The sequence below is a fragment of the Stegodyphus dumicola genome, chromosome 8, assembly GCF_044657685.1.
Source record: "Stegodyphus dumicola isolate Sdum_Otavi_A_Nest chromosome 8, ASM4465768v1".
Lineage (NCBI taxonomy): Eukaryota > Metazoa > Arthropoda > Arachnida > Araneae > Eresidae > Stegodyphus > Stegodyphus dumicola.
In genome coordinates this window covers 148,370,840-148,387,079 of record NC_140775.1, presented here as the reverse complement: position 1 = coordinate 148,387,079, position 16,240 = coordinate 148,370,840, and the positions used below count along the sequence as shown (strand labels likewise).

Below are 16,240 nucleotides of genomic sequence, written 5' to 3'. Positions count from 1 at the left end.
AGGTCTCATATTTTGCTTAAGAAGAGCTTCGAAGTCTTTGTTTCCTTTGATGTTAACTTGTATATACTGAGCCTTAACATCTTAGATGAGTTCATATTTACATAGAAAGGTGTTTGTCTTGTGTTCTGAAATAAATCTTTTGAGGTGTTAGTTGATAGTGGCGGACATGATAAACTCACAAGATCATTTAGCATTTGATATTATGGGAAGCAAATCTTCACTTTCTCATTTAGAAACCTTATAGTTAGTATGATTTTTAGGGGTGTAACTGTAGAATTTATTATATCCTCTTAACAGAACCATTAGAATTTAAATGTTCAACGCTTGGATTTTTAAGTCCTTTACGCGTAAAAACGTATATGGGACCATCATTAAAACTTTGCTCCGCGGAACGTGAAGTTCTTTTCGGATCGTTTTGGGTGTCTGTGTTTCAGGCAGAGATAGATTTAATCAGTTCCATGTATTAAGTTCTCTTAATATCCATTTAGAAATTTGAGTTGAATTTAATGAGTGAGTATATAGTCAGAAGCTCTTTACGCGCGTTACCTTGTAAGGATCTTAAGTTCACTAACGTTTATTTTGTTTTAAAACTAAACTATCCTTTCTTATTTTCCACTTCCCGCCGGAATTTTTGTTTATGCAAATTTACACCTACTAACGCATAAGTATTTAAGTTGTGGCTTTTCGCCAAGAGCAGAGTTACATAGAGAGAAAGTGAGCCGCCTTGCCACTGCTTTCCGGCTGCAGCTGTTTTTAATCAGCTGCTGTCCACCTTTAAGGCCAGAGGTTTTATTTCTCTCGAAAGCTAAAGACGTATTGTAGTTTTTCGCAGTTTGCGTACTATACATACGTGCTAATTTTAAAAGCCAGTCTTAGTGTTAGGCATTTGTGTAAACTATTCAAAGTCAGCTCTTAATTAAATTTAATTAGTCAGTAGTTTTATATTTTTACGTTCAGACCACAAGTGGTTGGTCTCTGTATCCGGAAGTGCGGGAGCGCCTGTAATATTATTGTGGAAAATAAAGGGTAAAGTTAACCCTTTCTGCTTGTGTCGTCCATTCCGCACACATTTGAACATAGCTTGAGTAAGCTCCCTGTTCCCATTCAGGACACGTCATATTCCCAAAGCAGATCAAGAGACATACAAGTCCTGATAACCTCTTGCTTAGTTATTATGATTTCTGACAATAAGTTTCACATTCACTATTAGATGGATGCATTTTGTGGTTTAATTGTTTTAAATTCTTTCATTTTCGTTAATTTATATGTTATCTCATTTCATTTATACATCATACTAGCGTAACATTTGAATATCATAATAATAAAGAGTAAATATTTCTTATAAAAACATTCGATTCTAAGTTCTTGTTATACTCTTGAGATTGGCACCAAAAAAGCACTAATGTATGACATTTGGTAAATACTGTGTTAGAGCTGAGGTACCATATTGCAGCTTTATTCAACAAAATTTCTGAAAATTATAATTGATTCTTAACTAAATGCTCTTTTTCTCTTAAAGTTAGTCCCTAACGCTAATTTATGCAGAATTCATTCATTGAAAAGTTCCATTTTACTGACAACAATATCTTGGATAGAAACAAGTATTTTACTGACACATGGCTATAGAATCATTACGTTATTTTGATGCTGAAGATGTTAAAAATTAGCAACGTCCTCTCCGGAACTCGAACCTGCAGTTCTCGAGTACACGGCGAACATGCTATCGTTACACCACGATGGTATGCGTAAAGGAGGGAGAAAATACCTATGAGACCAACTTGTTTGGTTAGGTGGGTCGGGTTGAACCCACTTCTGGTATTGGTATCTTATATGGTCTTTCGTAACAAGCAACACACATACGTATATGAATTTGCAGCTTTGGTCTCCTACAAATGAAAGTCAGGAATACAAGTAGCATATCATAATATAAACTTTATTCTAGGATGTATGTTTGGAGACATAAACTTATATTTTTAAGCATACATGTTGAATACTATTTAAGAAATCTATTAATATTTATTACCTAAATCTATCATAATTTAAATTCATATTTTTATGCATAATTATTTATATTATATCATCAGGTAACTCATATAGGAAAACAGTTCAGACAGCATTTACGTCTTTAAAGCAAGCTTGCAATTTTTCATGTTATGTGAATTGAATGCAGTATAATAAGCAGTATATATTACTACAAAATTTAATTTCACATCGACATTTACAATTTTCATTTTATGATTCTAAAGGTTAAATAATATTCCTTAAATTATTTTTCACAAGGATGTCTAATTTTAGAAGTCAGCTCTTAATTAGAAAACTAGTTTGTCATTTCGGACTTACTATGCGAGCTTCTAAACTCAACTCTGAAATGAAACTTGCATTCAAAGCTTCTTAACGATATGAATTCATATAATTCCTTATATAAATTTTTTTTGCCCACCAGCGGCCGAGCGGTAAAGACGCTGAACACTGGTAGTTCGGTCTGAGGTTCGAATCCCGCGAACGGGCTGGCTGCATGGGCGTTTTCGTGGTTTTCCCCATGTGTAACGTGTATACGAGCCAGTTTCCCTTAGAAAGTCCTCCACGAAAGGCATCCCTCCCTTTAGGCAGATAGCCCTCGTGTGCTTTGCCATAATTAAATACAACAAACACACACCACCTTATATAAATTATTCACGTAAAAATATCTATAAAACTCGAAATAATCGCTTCTGTGGAGATTTTTAAGAACTCATAAAACACAAGAAAATTTTTTTTTATTTCAAAAGAAGCTTTCTTCTTTTTCCACTGCATATAATTTGCATTATGAATACAAAGATATTTTATTCAAATTATTGGTCATAAAAAGGTCACAGCTTCTAAAGAAAGGAAAATATTTGAGAAAATTCAATATATTTCAATCTCTAATAAATAAATTAGACGGTTCTTTTAGTTTACGTAATTTTTCAATGTAATCGTAGAAACAATAATTAAAAATTTATTTAGTTATGGGGCCTCATAGTAGAGATAAAGAAATCAGTGAACTTGGGACATAATATACAATCATTTCCATGAATAATTATTTTCATATTTAAATGGATTCCAAAAGTTTCACATACATATAAGAATGTAATTTTCCACCAAAAATAACGCAAAATGTTTAAAAATTTTCTATAAAAATTTATTATTCATGAGATTCACAACTTTTATTTTAATCAGATCAATTACATAAAAAAGTTTTATGAGGTATTCTTCAACAATATACAAATCGAAAGCGTTCTGTGTAGTCTAAGGGAAGCCTACACTTCACAGCCATCATAATATTTAAAACGTTTCTTAATATAACATATTAAAAGGCACGTTGCAAGTAAAAATTTTTCTAATAAATATGCAGATTTAAATAGAGATTTCCAGAATTGTTAGCTTGTTAATGAACTTAAAAAAATAAAGAAAGAAAGGAAAAGAAGAGGAAAAAAGAAAGAACGAAAAAGAACATGAAAAGAGCATATTAATTTGGCTAGCTAACCGATTTTAAACAAAACATTATGCCTGCAATGAACATAGCTTGAGTATAATAGAAACATAATAGAAATAAACCCATTACTCTTACAGCCAAAATTGCTGAAAGTATGTTAATATTTAAAATAAAAAAATAAGCGTTAAACTGACTTTGATTTTACAGAAAAACTAAACAAAATTCAGGATTAAATTGATTTTGATTTTGTCGACAGAATCGATACCGTTTTAGAGCAACTAAAGATAATTCTTTTCTAGAAGACGTTAACATCTTAGTAGGTTGGCTACTATCTTTGCCTTACGTATTTCATAATAATGACTACTGAAAGAAAAGGGTATACTGATTTGACTAGTTAACCGTCTTATTTTCGGCAAAAGTTGCTCGTAAGCATATAATGCCTGTTGCAAACTTTCTCAAAATACCAAAAATAAATTTCTAACAGATTTAAAGAAGTATAGTTGTTGGATAATTTCTTTAAATACAAATTTTTAACTTTTATATCCCCTTTGTAATCCCCTTCGTAATCCTTCTCTAATAACGATGCAAAATATACGATTCATAGCCGTACATTTTTCAGTCTGATACGATATGGAACACACGTAAGGAATTTCGATAAAAAATAAACTAATTCTCTCTCATTATATCAGCAACGTTTACGCGCAGTTTTTAATGATTTTCATTTTTCTAATCAAATGGTAGTAAAAGCTCAAGTTCCATCCATATATTTAACCTGTTTTCAATTTTAGTCGATTAAATGTAGCAAAACATTCATCAGAATTCAATAACGCGAACAAACAAAACAAATGCACAGACATTCTTCTTTATATATATAGATTTTGTAAGACTTACAAATTTTTAATAAACATCTCTACGATTTGAAAGGAAGCAGTACCAACTCTTTTCGAAATAAAGCATTTTTATCTCCAACTCGCGAGACTGTTGCCACTCGAAAAAATGAGTGCGAAAGTTAGTGTTTTCAGAGTTTTTAATTAATATCTAAGCTGATTAAAGTCGTACGTAGATGGAAACAGCCGAAATGGTTTCCCATGAAATCGAAATTAATGCATTTAATGTTTGGCAATGCTATTTTTGTTTCATTGTAAAACTTAGAATTTTTTTTAAATAACAAACTTTACGATTTGATAGCGAGCGGTGGCAACTCTTCTCGAAATAAAGCAGATTTTTACCTCCAGCCTGCGAGACTGTTGCCACTCGGTAAAATGAGGACAAAAATAAACATTTTTAGAGTTTTTAATTAATATTTCTGATTTTAGCTACTTTTTGGGGAAACAAGTGGACGTCGACCTTTTCTATGACTCAGGAAAGACTTGTAGAAAGATTGATGCCGATAGCTATAATAGTGACTGAGTTAATCACGAACAAATATACAAACATTCTTCTTTATATATATAGATTTACATTATTCTTCCATTCATAGTGTTAAAATATTTTTTTAAATTAGGTATTTTATTATGAAAGGTTTAAAGCAGAAAATGTATGCTTAGATTCAATAATTAAAATATAATCTCTAAGTGCATATTTCTTATAACCAATTTTAAGTCTGTACATAAATTAAAACTTCAGAGATATATGTGCAAATATAATAATTCCTAACTATCGAGACAGTCCCTTACGCAAATCAAATGAATATTAATTAAAAGGTGATAGCCTATCAAATTTATTACTTTTCTTGCGACTATGTATTATATTAAATATGTCTGATTTGGACAAAACGTTGCGCATTATAGTTATAAATCGATAATTAATTATCATTCACAACAGTCATCATTTCAAAAGAATTATATATAATACTGCTAAAAACAAAACAAGAAAACTTTAAATGCAATTAAATGTTCTTTCTCTATAGCTATCGAAATGGAAGCAGAGTTATCTGTTTCTTATGATTAATTGAAAGTTTACGCATTAATTCGTCCTTTTAGAACTTTTCGCTGAAATTACACACGTGTACGGATTTTATAAATTTGTAGATTGTTTGATAAATGCTTTCAGATTTTATTTTCTGTGTTTTACTAAAATTGTCAATTACTTATCAGCCGAAGTAATAAATAGTAAATTGAATAGAAGACACTTATTAAATCGAATAGGATACTCATAAACCACAAATATTATCCATAAATATCTTTGTCGAATAATATGAAGTTATCAGTTTACCTACATTTTAACAACTGTTGTATATAAAAAATTATAGTGTTGATATAATTTAATAAATGCCCAGGGTATGATATAAGATAATCGAATTAATTAATAAATTTCTTTTACATACAAACTAAATGCGTATTATTTGTAAAGAATCACTTTTAAAATTAATGCTGCCATAATATTTTGCAAAAGTAATTACATCTTCATTTGAGATATACCTTTTAAAACTGTTAACCTAAAAATGTATTTCAAAGCTCTTGTGACACTTCAAAATGTCCTTGGTATATTTAATATTCTACTTATACGAATTCCCTTTTGTTCATAAATGTGCTTCAAAAGAACAGGTTTTTAAATATGCAAAAGCAGTCAATTTGCATTTCCGGAGATATCCCACATGAAAATAAGTTTTATTTTAGGAAATAATTTCTCGTTTATAAGCTCATTTTTAGTTAACGAGTTTTTAATAAAGAATTTTGATATTTTTTAATAAATTCTAATCTGTTAAAATGATTTTCTACATAAATTACGTAGGTTATCATGTAGTAAATTGAAACCTGTTTTGGGAAATAATTTTCGAGAAATGGTTTTAATGAGCTTTCTAATTTTCAGTTGAGCAAATTGAATTCTTAAACTGCATTTTTTTGCAAATATACTAAATTAAAAAATATTTTTCTAAAACAGAGGCGATCCACGTATTTGCTTATATTTTGATTGGTCTCAGTTAACAAGCTATAAATTAACGCTAATTTGTTCAATTTTGGTGATGGAAAATTAAAATAGGTGTTACCATCTTCGTATACGTTTCCACAAATCAAATCATACTCATTCGAAAGGTAAACACACACATTCAGATTTAAAAAAAAAAAAAAAAAAAAAAAAAAAAAAAAAAAAAAATTTAAAAAGCTATCCAAAGTGAATAACGGAAGAACAGAATTAAAGTTTAAAAAAGATAAAATTGAAGCACGGATTAAAAAATTAAATCTGAAACTATTCCCGATATAAACTACAAGAGAAAAGCATTATTATTAAAGATGTTTTTCATTTTCTTGAAACATTTCTTTTTCTTACACTGTATTTTAATTATCATCATCCAATTATTTTTTTCAGTGCATTTTCAAAGCAAAAAAAATTATAAATGCATCTATCTTTTGAAGGTTTAGTATTCCAGGTTTGGTCAGCACAAAGACAAATCTAGAGAGCTGGCAATGTAAGAGATGAATAATCATTTCACCAAAACTAGACTAAGATATAGTATAAGTACATATAACTAAAAATGAGTTTCGTAATTACGTTTATTACAACGCTTTTGAAAAAATTAAAATTTACTACTTTTAAAAGGTATTTCTCCCGCCTTCGTAGCATGCCTTCGTATTGTAGTGGTCAGGAGGCTTCTAGAGATTCGTGGTTCGATTCTCGGCGAAGGCGCTTGCTAATTTTTCATCTCGCTTGCTTTCAAATAAATTCTAATGACTTTACAGTGGCGCCCGAACTAAAAGGGTGGGGGATGATGACTCTCCCCACCCAGGATTTGGCGACTGGGTCCCCTGAAACCCCAGTCGCCTTTTAAAAAAAGGGGAGTATATAATGTATTTCTCCCGCCTTCTTTTCATGCCTTCGTGGCGTGTTGGTCTGCACGCTCAGCACGTAATTGAAAGGTTAGTGGTTCGATCTCCCCCGAAGGTGGTTGCTCATTTTTCATCTTTCCTGCTTCGAAATAACCTAATATCTCTACACTTTAAAAATGTAAAAAGGGTATTTGATTAAAATATTTTATCTTCAGTACTTTCTTAAAGAAAGCCATTCGATGATTTACTTATATGTAAATTTTTGTACCATTCCAAGTGATTCTAGTATAATAAAATGTACTATTCTAAATGATGATGAAAATGTACCATTGCAAATGATTTATACAAATATTGTTTGGAATAAAGGTATTTTAATAGTTGACAGTCATACTTTACGTCTTTCATCTGTTCCAGATCCTCGTTACGTATATAAACGAACCTTTCTGCAAAGAAATAAAGGTAAAATAATTAATGTGCACTTATATAATCCTGTTGTTATAATTATAATGCTGTTTAATACCAAAACACAAATGCGGTGTATACTGTACATAAATGAAGCACTGAGCATGATAACGTACATAAATGTTTTTCTGCTGTCCACGTAAAATGCTGTTTTTACGCATGCTCTAGTGTCTCTGACTTCGGTACTCAATTTCACCCTCTTTGCAACATGTTATGTGTTGTGACTTATCTCACTTCTCTGTCATTGACATCCGAACAAGCCCACGAAATTCATAGTGACAAGGAGTGCAAGATTGCGCCTGTTTTTCGGTATAAGCCTTCTGCACCATACAGGTGTAAGTACGCCTTTGCTGAGTTCCGCTTCCAGTTTTAAAGCACTGCACTCGGGGGGGGGGGAGGAGCAGGTTCGAGGGTCTCCCTCTCCTCTTCTCCTGCCATCAACCTCTCAAGAAGACCTTCGGTTCGCAGCCTATTTAGAGTGCTCCCTTGTCGCATAAACACTACAAATTCACAAGCATCCATGCTTTCTTCGGGATTCAAACCCGGGCCCTTCACAGCAGTCAGCACCGCTAACCACTGTCCCAATTGGGCGGCTGTTCGCAAAATTAGGCGATTTAATAACGTTAATGTTTTTTTAAAAATGTAGACATCATAATATTCGGAATATGGTATGAGTATCCGGGACTTGGTTCATTGCCAAGTCCCGGATATTTTAGCTATCTCTTTTACACTTCCATGGTGACTTAGAATTTTCTTTGTTGCTTGTCTCGTCTCATTAACTTTCTTAAAAATCATTAATGATTAATTTTTAAAAGATTTATCCGAAAAAATACAAATTCGCTTGAAAATTCAGGTTTCTAGTGCAAACTGTTTAAAGAGTAGCAATAGACGTACTGACGTTTATAGGCAATCGCAATATTGTCTCAAAAAAGGTAAGAAATGTAGTGCGCGCAGTTGTGATTTATAGAATTCGAGTCGTAATGCAACAAATATTGGATATCAAATAAAATTTTGCCCATCCAAACAGGATATGCAGCAGGTTGCACGCATTTCAAAGCGAATGTGTACCGAAATATTACTCTTCTTTCTTTAGTATTACTGCAACAGTAATCTTTGGATAAATCCAATATTATACATGAACTTTCGAAAATATAAGGCAACCATAATTCCTGCTTTATTCAAAAATCGGAATCAGATTTATTTGAATTATTAGATGGTGACGAAGCGCACTAGGATTATATGCCTAAATGGACGGATGATTTCTAAAGGATTTTGGTCCGTTTTTATATTATACATGCGGAAAACCACGAAAACGCGTATGAAGCCAGTCTTTCCCCGGAATTTGAACTGGCTTCAAACTAGTAGTCTTCAACGGATTGGTCCGCTCAGGCACACACAAGCGTTTAAGAGTCAGCTAAATCCTAAATGTTATCCTGTAATTCTAATCTAGTATATCCTGTAATTTTGGAGAAGTTACCCATCTTTAATTCTTTTCAAATTATATAAAGTCAGAGTTTAATGCAAATATAAATTTCTAATACATAAATATTGATCTCTCCTGTTTATCGTATTTCAAAAAAAATTTCTTCGTTAAGTTAAAGCTAACTGGCTGCTAAGCACTATTACTGGGTCGTTATTACATTAAGCACTATTACATTATTGCTGCGCATTTTGACTGGATCTACGGAAATCTATACGTCTTATCTTCTTATTCGATTCTGTGATATGAGCTCAATTATTTCTCCATTTCATGTGTTTTTCCCTTGTTTTTTTTTCCTTCAAGACCTCAACTGCAGCTGCTACGCTGCACCTATCCGTGTTCGAGAGCAAATCGAGATGCTTCTCCTTGCGTTTTTTTTTTTTTTTTTTTTTTTTCCTTTTCCATCTCCTATCTCCTGCAAAAAATCTGCAGCAAAAAGATGAGCTGTTTGAAGAACTAGAATCTTGCAAGAGATAAGGCACAAGATATTAATCCCTGACATAGATCATAGGTATTGATTTATTTGAATTTAGGAAGCTAGGGTTGAGGAAAGGTTCAAACAAGAAATGTCACGCGTTTTAATTTAGCAGTTTAGCATTCTAAATGCAATGACAAAATGTTCAAAATTTCTCGCTAACAGTATTTCCGTATCTAAAATATAGCTATAAAAAGTCTAAATTTAATTATGTAAAAATATAACTTTTTGCCGTTCAGATCGGTATGGAGGTTAGCTGTGCTGGCTATCGTACTGTTGAGCTCAGACTGGAATCTCGGAGAAGGCTTCAATGTTTGTAAATATAGAACGTCAATGCAGCGTGGAAAATTTAAAATACTGAAGCGAAATCCCTTTCAAGGGGCTTGGTGGTTGAATAAAAAAGGTGGGAGATCTTTGAATTCATTCCCCGGGTGTTTATGTGAGTATCGTTTGCTTCATTTTATTGTTGCAAACAGCGTAATTTCCTTTTGTTTTTCTTCCTTTAGTCTTGAACTTTATGTGTGGCAACAAGATAATTGATTGATGGAATTGTGTTTGTGACAGCCATGTAGAATGGCTCGCTTATTTTGTATCAATTATTTCGCATCGCTGACATATTACTTATAATTAGTGTAATCAAATAAAAGTGTAGGAATACAGTCCATTTGTTGATTGATTATTGTTTGTGAAACATATTAAGTTTAAGAACATAAATTGTTGATTTTTTTTGGACTTGTTTAAACCCATATGTAGATGATTCTGGAAGATTAGGTGCTTTGTAAAAAGAGTAAAAACAATATATACACTTAATTTCTTCACTAGTTTGGATAAAGTTTATTTGTGCTGAGCACGGCAATATTCGTCACTCCCTACCAGTACTTCCATCAATAAGAAAGTTTGAATTTGATTAACGGCTATGTCGATACACCGGGTGTTTTCCATCGTACATGAAACACAACTCGCGGGTATAAAATCTTTCGTCTACTGCGGTGAAACTTAGACAAAATTCTCGGTGTGGAGATGGCTAAATGACCGATGGGTATTGGACTTTTCGGACGACTGCAATGAGCTGAAACTGCTCGGCAGTTTAGAACACCACCAACAAAAATGCAGTTTTATTTCGGTGATTTAAACGCAAGTATATTACCATTTTCATGTGTTATAAACTAATAACAATATTTAAAAAGTAAATAGGGGGAAACTAATGTGAATCAACAAAGACTGGTAGTATTAATAGTTTGTATAAACATTAGGGTTTTTTTTAGCATAAGGAAAGAAGGCACAAAATAACTTATACACTTCCTCTCTTAAAGAGATGAGGGAACCCAGTCGTCAAATTTTGGAGATGATGAATTACCATCCACCACCTTTTAGTTAGAGAATTTGTACAATCGTTAGGTTTTTTGAAGCAGAAGAGGTAAAAAATGTGCAACGCCCTCGCGGGGACTCTAAACCTGGACCTCTATAGCATACGCGTCGAGTATGCTTCCAATTACGCCACGAAGACATGCCGAATCTTTTCGGCATGTCTTTCTTTTCGCAATTTCTGAAACCTAGTCCTAGATATAACAAAGATCTGAACTGGAATAATTCTAAAAGCTCTTTTACCTACAAAAGAATTACGCAAAATATATATAATATAAATAACATAAATGTTAACCGAACAGTCGAGGAAGGAAAACGTTAATACGAGATACATTTTGATTAATGGAAAAAACAAACTATATTGCCTCATATTATTAAACACTCTCAGGAAACCTCTTCGAGGTTTTTTCATCTTCAATTCGCGGATTAGAATCCTGTGAAAATAGAAATTATTGTCACTCGAAGAAAACTGTTACTAGCTTTTGACGCAAGCGCTCCATTAAAAGAAATACACACCTATATTTCGATGTATATTTTAAGATTTTAGATACACGAAATCCGAGTTTACATTATTTTCGTTACCGTTAAGAACGAAAATGAATAATGCGCCAGAAAATCTATAAATGGAGCTGACTAATTTAAAGTGTTATAAAAACTTTGTAAAAGATTTAAAAATACAGCTTTGATTAACTTTCATTCATTCATATAAAAAGAATAAACTCATTTATAAGGTATTTTCTCCCTTCTATCCCCTGTCTTCGTGGTGTAACTGGAAGCATATTCGACGCGCATTTGAGAGGTCCAACGTTCGAGTCCATCAAATGAGAAATAGAGAATTTATAATTATTACGCATGTGAATTTTTATTTATGTGAAGAAAAATTTAATAAATAAAATAAAAAGATTAAGTTGTCTTTATTTATTTTAAAGTTTCGCCCCACTTGGGAAATTTTCTCTGAAAACTTAAAATAATTTATATTAATTTTAAAATTAAAATCAGTTTTTCCATGATTAATTAAACACGTTAAAACTGTCTTAAGTAAATGTCAGTCTGAAAGTACAATATTTAACTATCAATCTATTTGAGTAACAGAGTATAACCAGCAAATATGTCTTGCAGGTCTAGAATGCTTAGATATCAGATTGGAAATAAATATATATTCGAGTTTTTTCTTTTGTTGTATTATTATTGTTTATCTATATTTTGATAAATATTTATTATGTGAAATTTAAAATTTATTTCAAAAATGTTTTATTTTGTTAGAGAAAAATCTTCCCTTTGTTTTTTAAAAATTCCGTCCCATCAGCTGTTTTCGGATCGTGCATTCGGCTGGCATTCCGTTTGAGTTTGAGATTGCTGGCCTAAATTACGGAACTCAAATAGTATTACTCATATGCAGGGATATCGCAATAGAAATTAATTATTTCCGACCTCAAAGCTAAGTAGCTATCACAAGAAACAAATTAGCAACGCAGTAGTGCTTCCACTCACAAACTTCCAGAATGAAGTCACTTAGAGCATAAACCATTCGAGTATTCAAAAAGCCCGCATAACTATGCTGTCTTCTTTTTGTGAAAAAAGGCGCATTTACTGTAACGCAAATAAGAGAATTTCGCTTTTTGATTTATCCTATTTCACTTCAATAAGGTTATGGATATAACCAAAAGAATAAAATATTTTTACTTCCGTACAGCAACATTCGCTTTTTCCGACAAAATTAAATAATGAAATTAGTCTTCATTTGCCTAAGCACAAGACTTCATTCTCTTTCAAATAAGATAGTGGAATTAATTTTCATAGAGGTAGACCCTAAACCTAGAGAAAAATCTTGCTTCTATTTTCCTTGTTCTAAGGTTAAGCAAAGAAAGTACATTTCATTTGATTGAAATAAAATATACAATTTACTTTGCTCGTATATACTGTTCTAATCTACTAAATTAAAGAAAATAAAGATATTAATTTTTAGCTGTGAAAAAGTAAAATAATAAAATTATCAAATGACTGAGCATTATCAATTTATATGCATTTCAACTGTAAATTTGTCAAAATATTAAAACATTAAAGAAAGTTGTCTATTTCATTAAGAAAGTGAGTAACGTTATAGTTTTCTTCCGCAGGAAATTTACTTAATAATTAATTAAAAAGTATGAGTTAAATTTTTTATAATATTTAAACCAAAAGCAAAAATTCATAATATATCAGTAATTTCACTTTTTAGTTTAATTTTACTTTTCAAGAAAGAACAAATTATTATATGATTAATTAAGTTCCAGATACAGCAGAATCCATTCTAATCGGAAGCAGCATCTTATTTTTCAGAAAAACAAGGTTGAACGCAGATTTAAATTACCATATTTATTTTCACAATAAAGACAGGAGATCCTTATTACGTGGACATATACATAATTTCGAATTTTCACCCACTTACAAGATCGTCGTCATGATTTAAAACATTCGCTGTGTATATAATGGAACTTCATAACATCATATACTAGCAACATTGATGAACAACATTTTTCAGTGAATCTTAAAAGTCTTTGACCCTTCGTCAGCTTCTGTCGATATAAATTTCTTGTTCTGCAGGTTTTCTTTATCTTCATCTTCCCTGTCTTTGATGTTATATTTCTCTTTTCTCAGTCCATGTCCGACTCTTTCTTCGTCATTTTGAGGGAATGCAAGGGAGCTACATCCATCCAACCCTGCACCTCTTCTTCACTAACACTAATTTTCTTCGAACATGTAACTAAATCCAATATGCCAGACGCGCTTCTTGCTTCAAAACTAAGAGAATCTTCATCACTCGACTCGTCATCTACGAACATGATTACAGGCCATAATTTATAGCAACGGTGACGTATAGTAATGATTTTTACATTTTTCCAGGCGAGAATCAAAGCAAATATGGCGTCTTTCAATGGGGATTGTTTCTATGGAAATTACCTTCAGTGTTTACACATGGACGCATAAATGATCGGTATTTCACAGTTCATCTTTATATCCTGGATAATTCATTGGTTGGATAAGGCTTGTTAAATTAGACTGCAGAAATATTGCACAAATAATTTCCACATTTAAGTATTCAGACTGGTAACCCTTACACATTTTTAACCTCATGGAGCTAAATTTAGACTTTCAAAATTGCCATTGTTTTCATATTCTGGTGCCGGAAATTAGAGATTTTAAATTAATTGGAATTTTGCATTGTTACTAATAAAATTGCTCAAATAACATATTTTAAAACTGTTGACGTTTTTCTTCAGCGTTCATGCAGAGCTTTGCTGATTTCCTAAATCCTAGGAATAGTAGTATAAATTCAGAAAATTCACGTCATGTTCTTATACTCAGCAGAATTTTTATATTCTCATAAGTAAAGAACAACTGCATGGAAGCATAGCGATAACTGACTAAACTTTCCGAATTTAGGTATGCATACCCCTCACTTCTGTTTTTTTTTAGTTATAACACCTGAAAAAATGAGTTTCAATCAAATACAGAATTCATACTACTATACACAGGATCTCCATAAATGTTTACCTTGATTAAAAACCATGATAACGCATGATTTTGAACAGCTAACGAAACACGCATATATACTTTTTAATATACAACGTCTCAAATTTCATAATCATACTGAAAGCATTTAATAAATTTCAACATATGCATCTGTGATTGTAAGCAAAATATTCAACGGATATTTCTGGTGCTATTAAGTGGATGGCGTCTGTGATAAGCTGTCACTAGGTCACAACATCAGGAACTGTTGTATGGTACGTAATGTCTTAGAAAAACCAGAAAAGAAAGAAAGCTAGAGCGGCTAATGTCAGAAGAAGTGTATATTGTGAAACTGAATACTCGTTGGAAATTTTTCTTTCTATTAGGAGGATACGTATGGAAGTTTGTAGAGACATTGAGCATTTTTGGAAGCAGGCAAGATGAAAATTTAGATGAAATTTCCTCCACCGGGAATCGAACCGCGGACCTCTCAATTACGTTTTGAGAACCCTCATACCGGGGAGATACTAAATATTTATACTAGATTTCCGGGCAACTCCACCCCACTCTTAGGAAAAATTATTATAATATTTAAAATAGATCAATATTTTAGGCACTTTATGTAATAACAGTGTAAGGATCCTAAGTTTTACTAACGTTTATTTTATTTTAAATCTTTACTATCACTTCTTATTTTCTACTTCCGGCCAGAATTAAAAGTTTTAACTTATTTATGCAAATTTGTCTTGCGAACGACAAGTACTTAAGTTGTGGCTTTTTGCCAAGCAAGAGAGAGGAAGGAGTTATTAGAAGCAGGCCGCTTGCCATAGTAGTTTTACTCTGTTGCTGGTTGCCTTCAAGGCCAGAGGTTTAATCCTCTTGATAATTTTAAACGTATCGTAGTGTTAGCAGTTCTCTGTACTACATACGGCTTTTCGTTAATATACGGCCAATCTTGGAGTTAGGCACTTGTTTGATTAATCCAAAGTTAGTTTAGTTAGAGTTTAGTTAATATTTTTATATTCTTACGTTCAGACCACAAGTGGTTGGTCTCTGTATTCCGAAGTCCGGAAATCATTGTAAAGAGAGAAAAATAAAGGGTTTCGTATACCCTTCTTGTGTGTATTGTCTATTTCCAAATTTATTGAACATAGCTTTAGTAAGCTCCCTGTTCCGAGTCAGGACAGTTAATGTTCCCAAAGCAAGTAAGGAGGAACACTGAACCTGATAACAGTTAAAGAAAAATGCTTTTTATTCAAGTATTTAGCATAAATGTCATGTAAATTACTCATCAATAGCATTAACTCATGCTATAGGTGTTACCTATTCTTGCCTTATATTTAGTAACAGAGGTGTGCTTGTTTTGTTTTACACGAATTGTGGAAGTCTACTTCAGGTAACATTAGTAATAATGTTACCTGAATTCATATTTCATATTCTTCATTTAATTTCTTTCTATATTTTGTGTTTGTTGCCACACGCGTTGAGAGAGATTTTTTCACTTAAATGCATTGTTCCGAATGGCATTAAATGTATATAGCTGTGTGAGACTCTTAGAATGTGTCTACAACCAAAACTCGAGGAGCTCCTCTACCTTAAATTGAGATTGTAACGTCAAATCCGTAGATATGTCAAAACGTTGTTGGTTTTCCTTCATTTCAAGCTTTCTGATTTATCCCAGTACACGAACGGACTTTATATCAAGTCATACTTAGTGTTTTCTTCTGGGAAATATTCTTTTATAG

General features: G+C 32.1%; 1 protein-coding gene across 2 annotated transcripts in view; it reads left to right on the top strand.

Annotated features, from left to right (window-relative positions):
* LOC118184062 (potassium voltage-gated channel protein Shaker-like) overlaps nucleotides 1–16,240 on the top strand; it is a 533,454-nt gene that overhangs the window by 297,877 nt on the left and 219,337 nt on the right. The gene's annotated exons all lie outside the window — the stretch shown is intronic.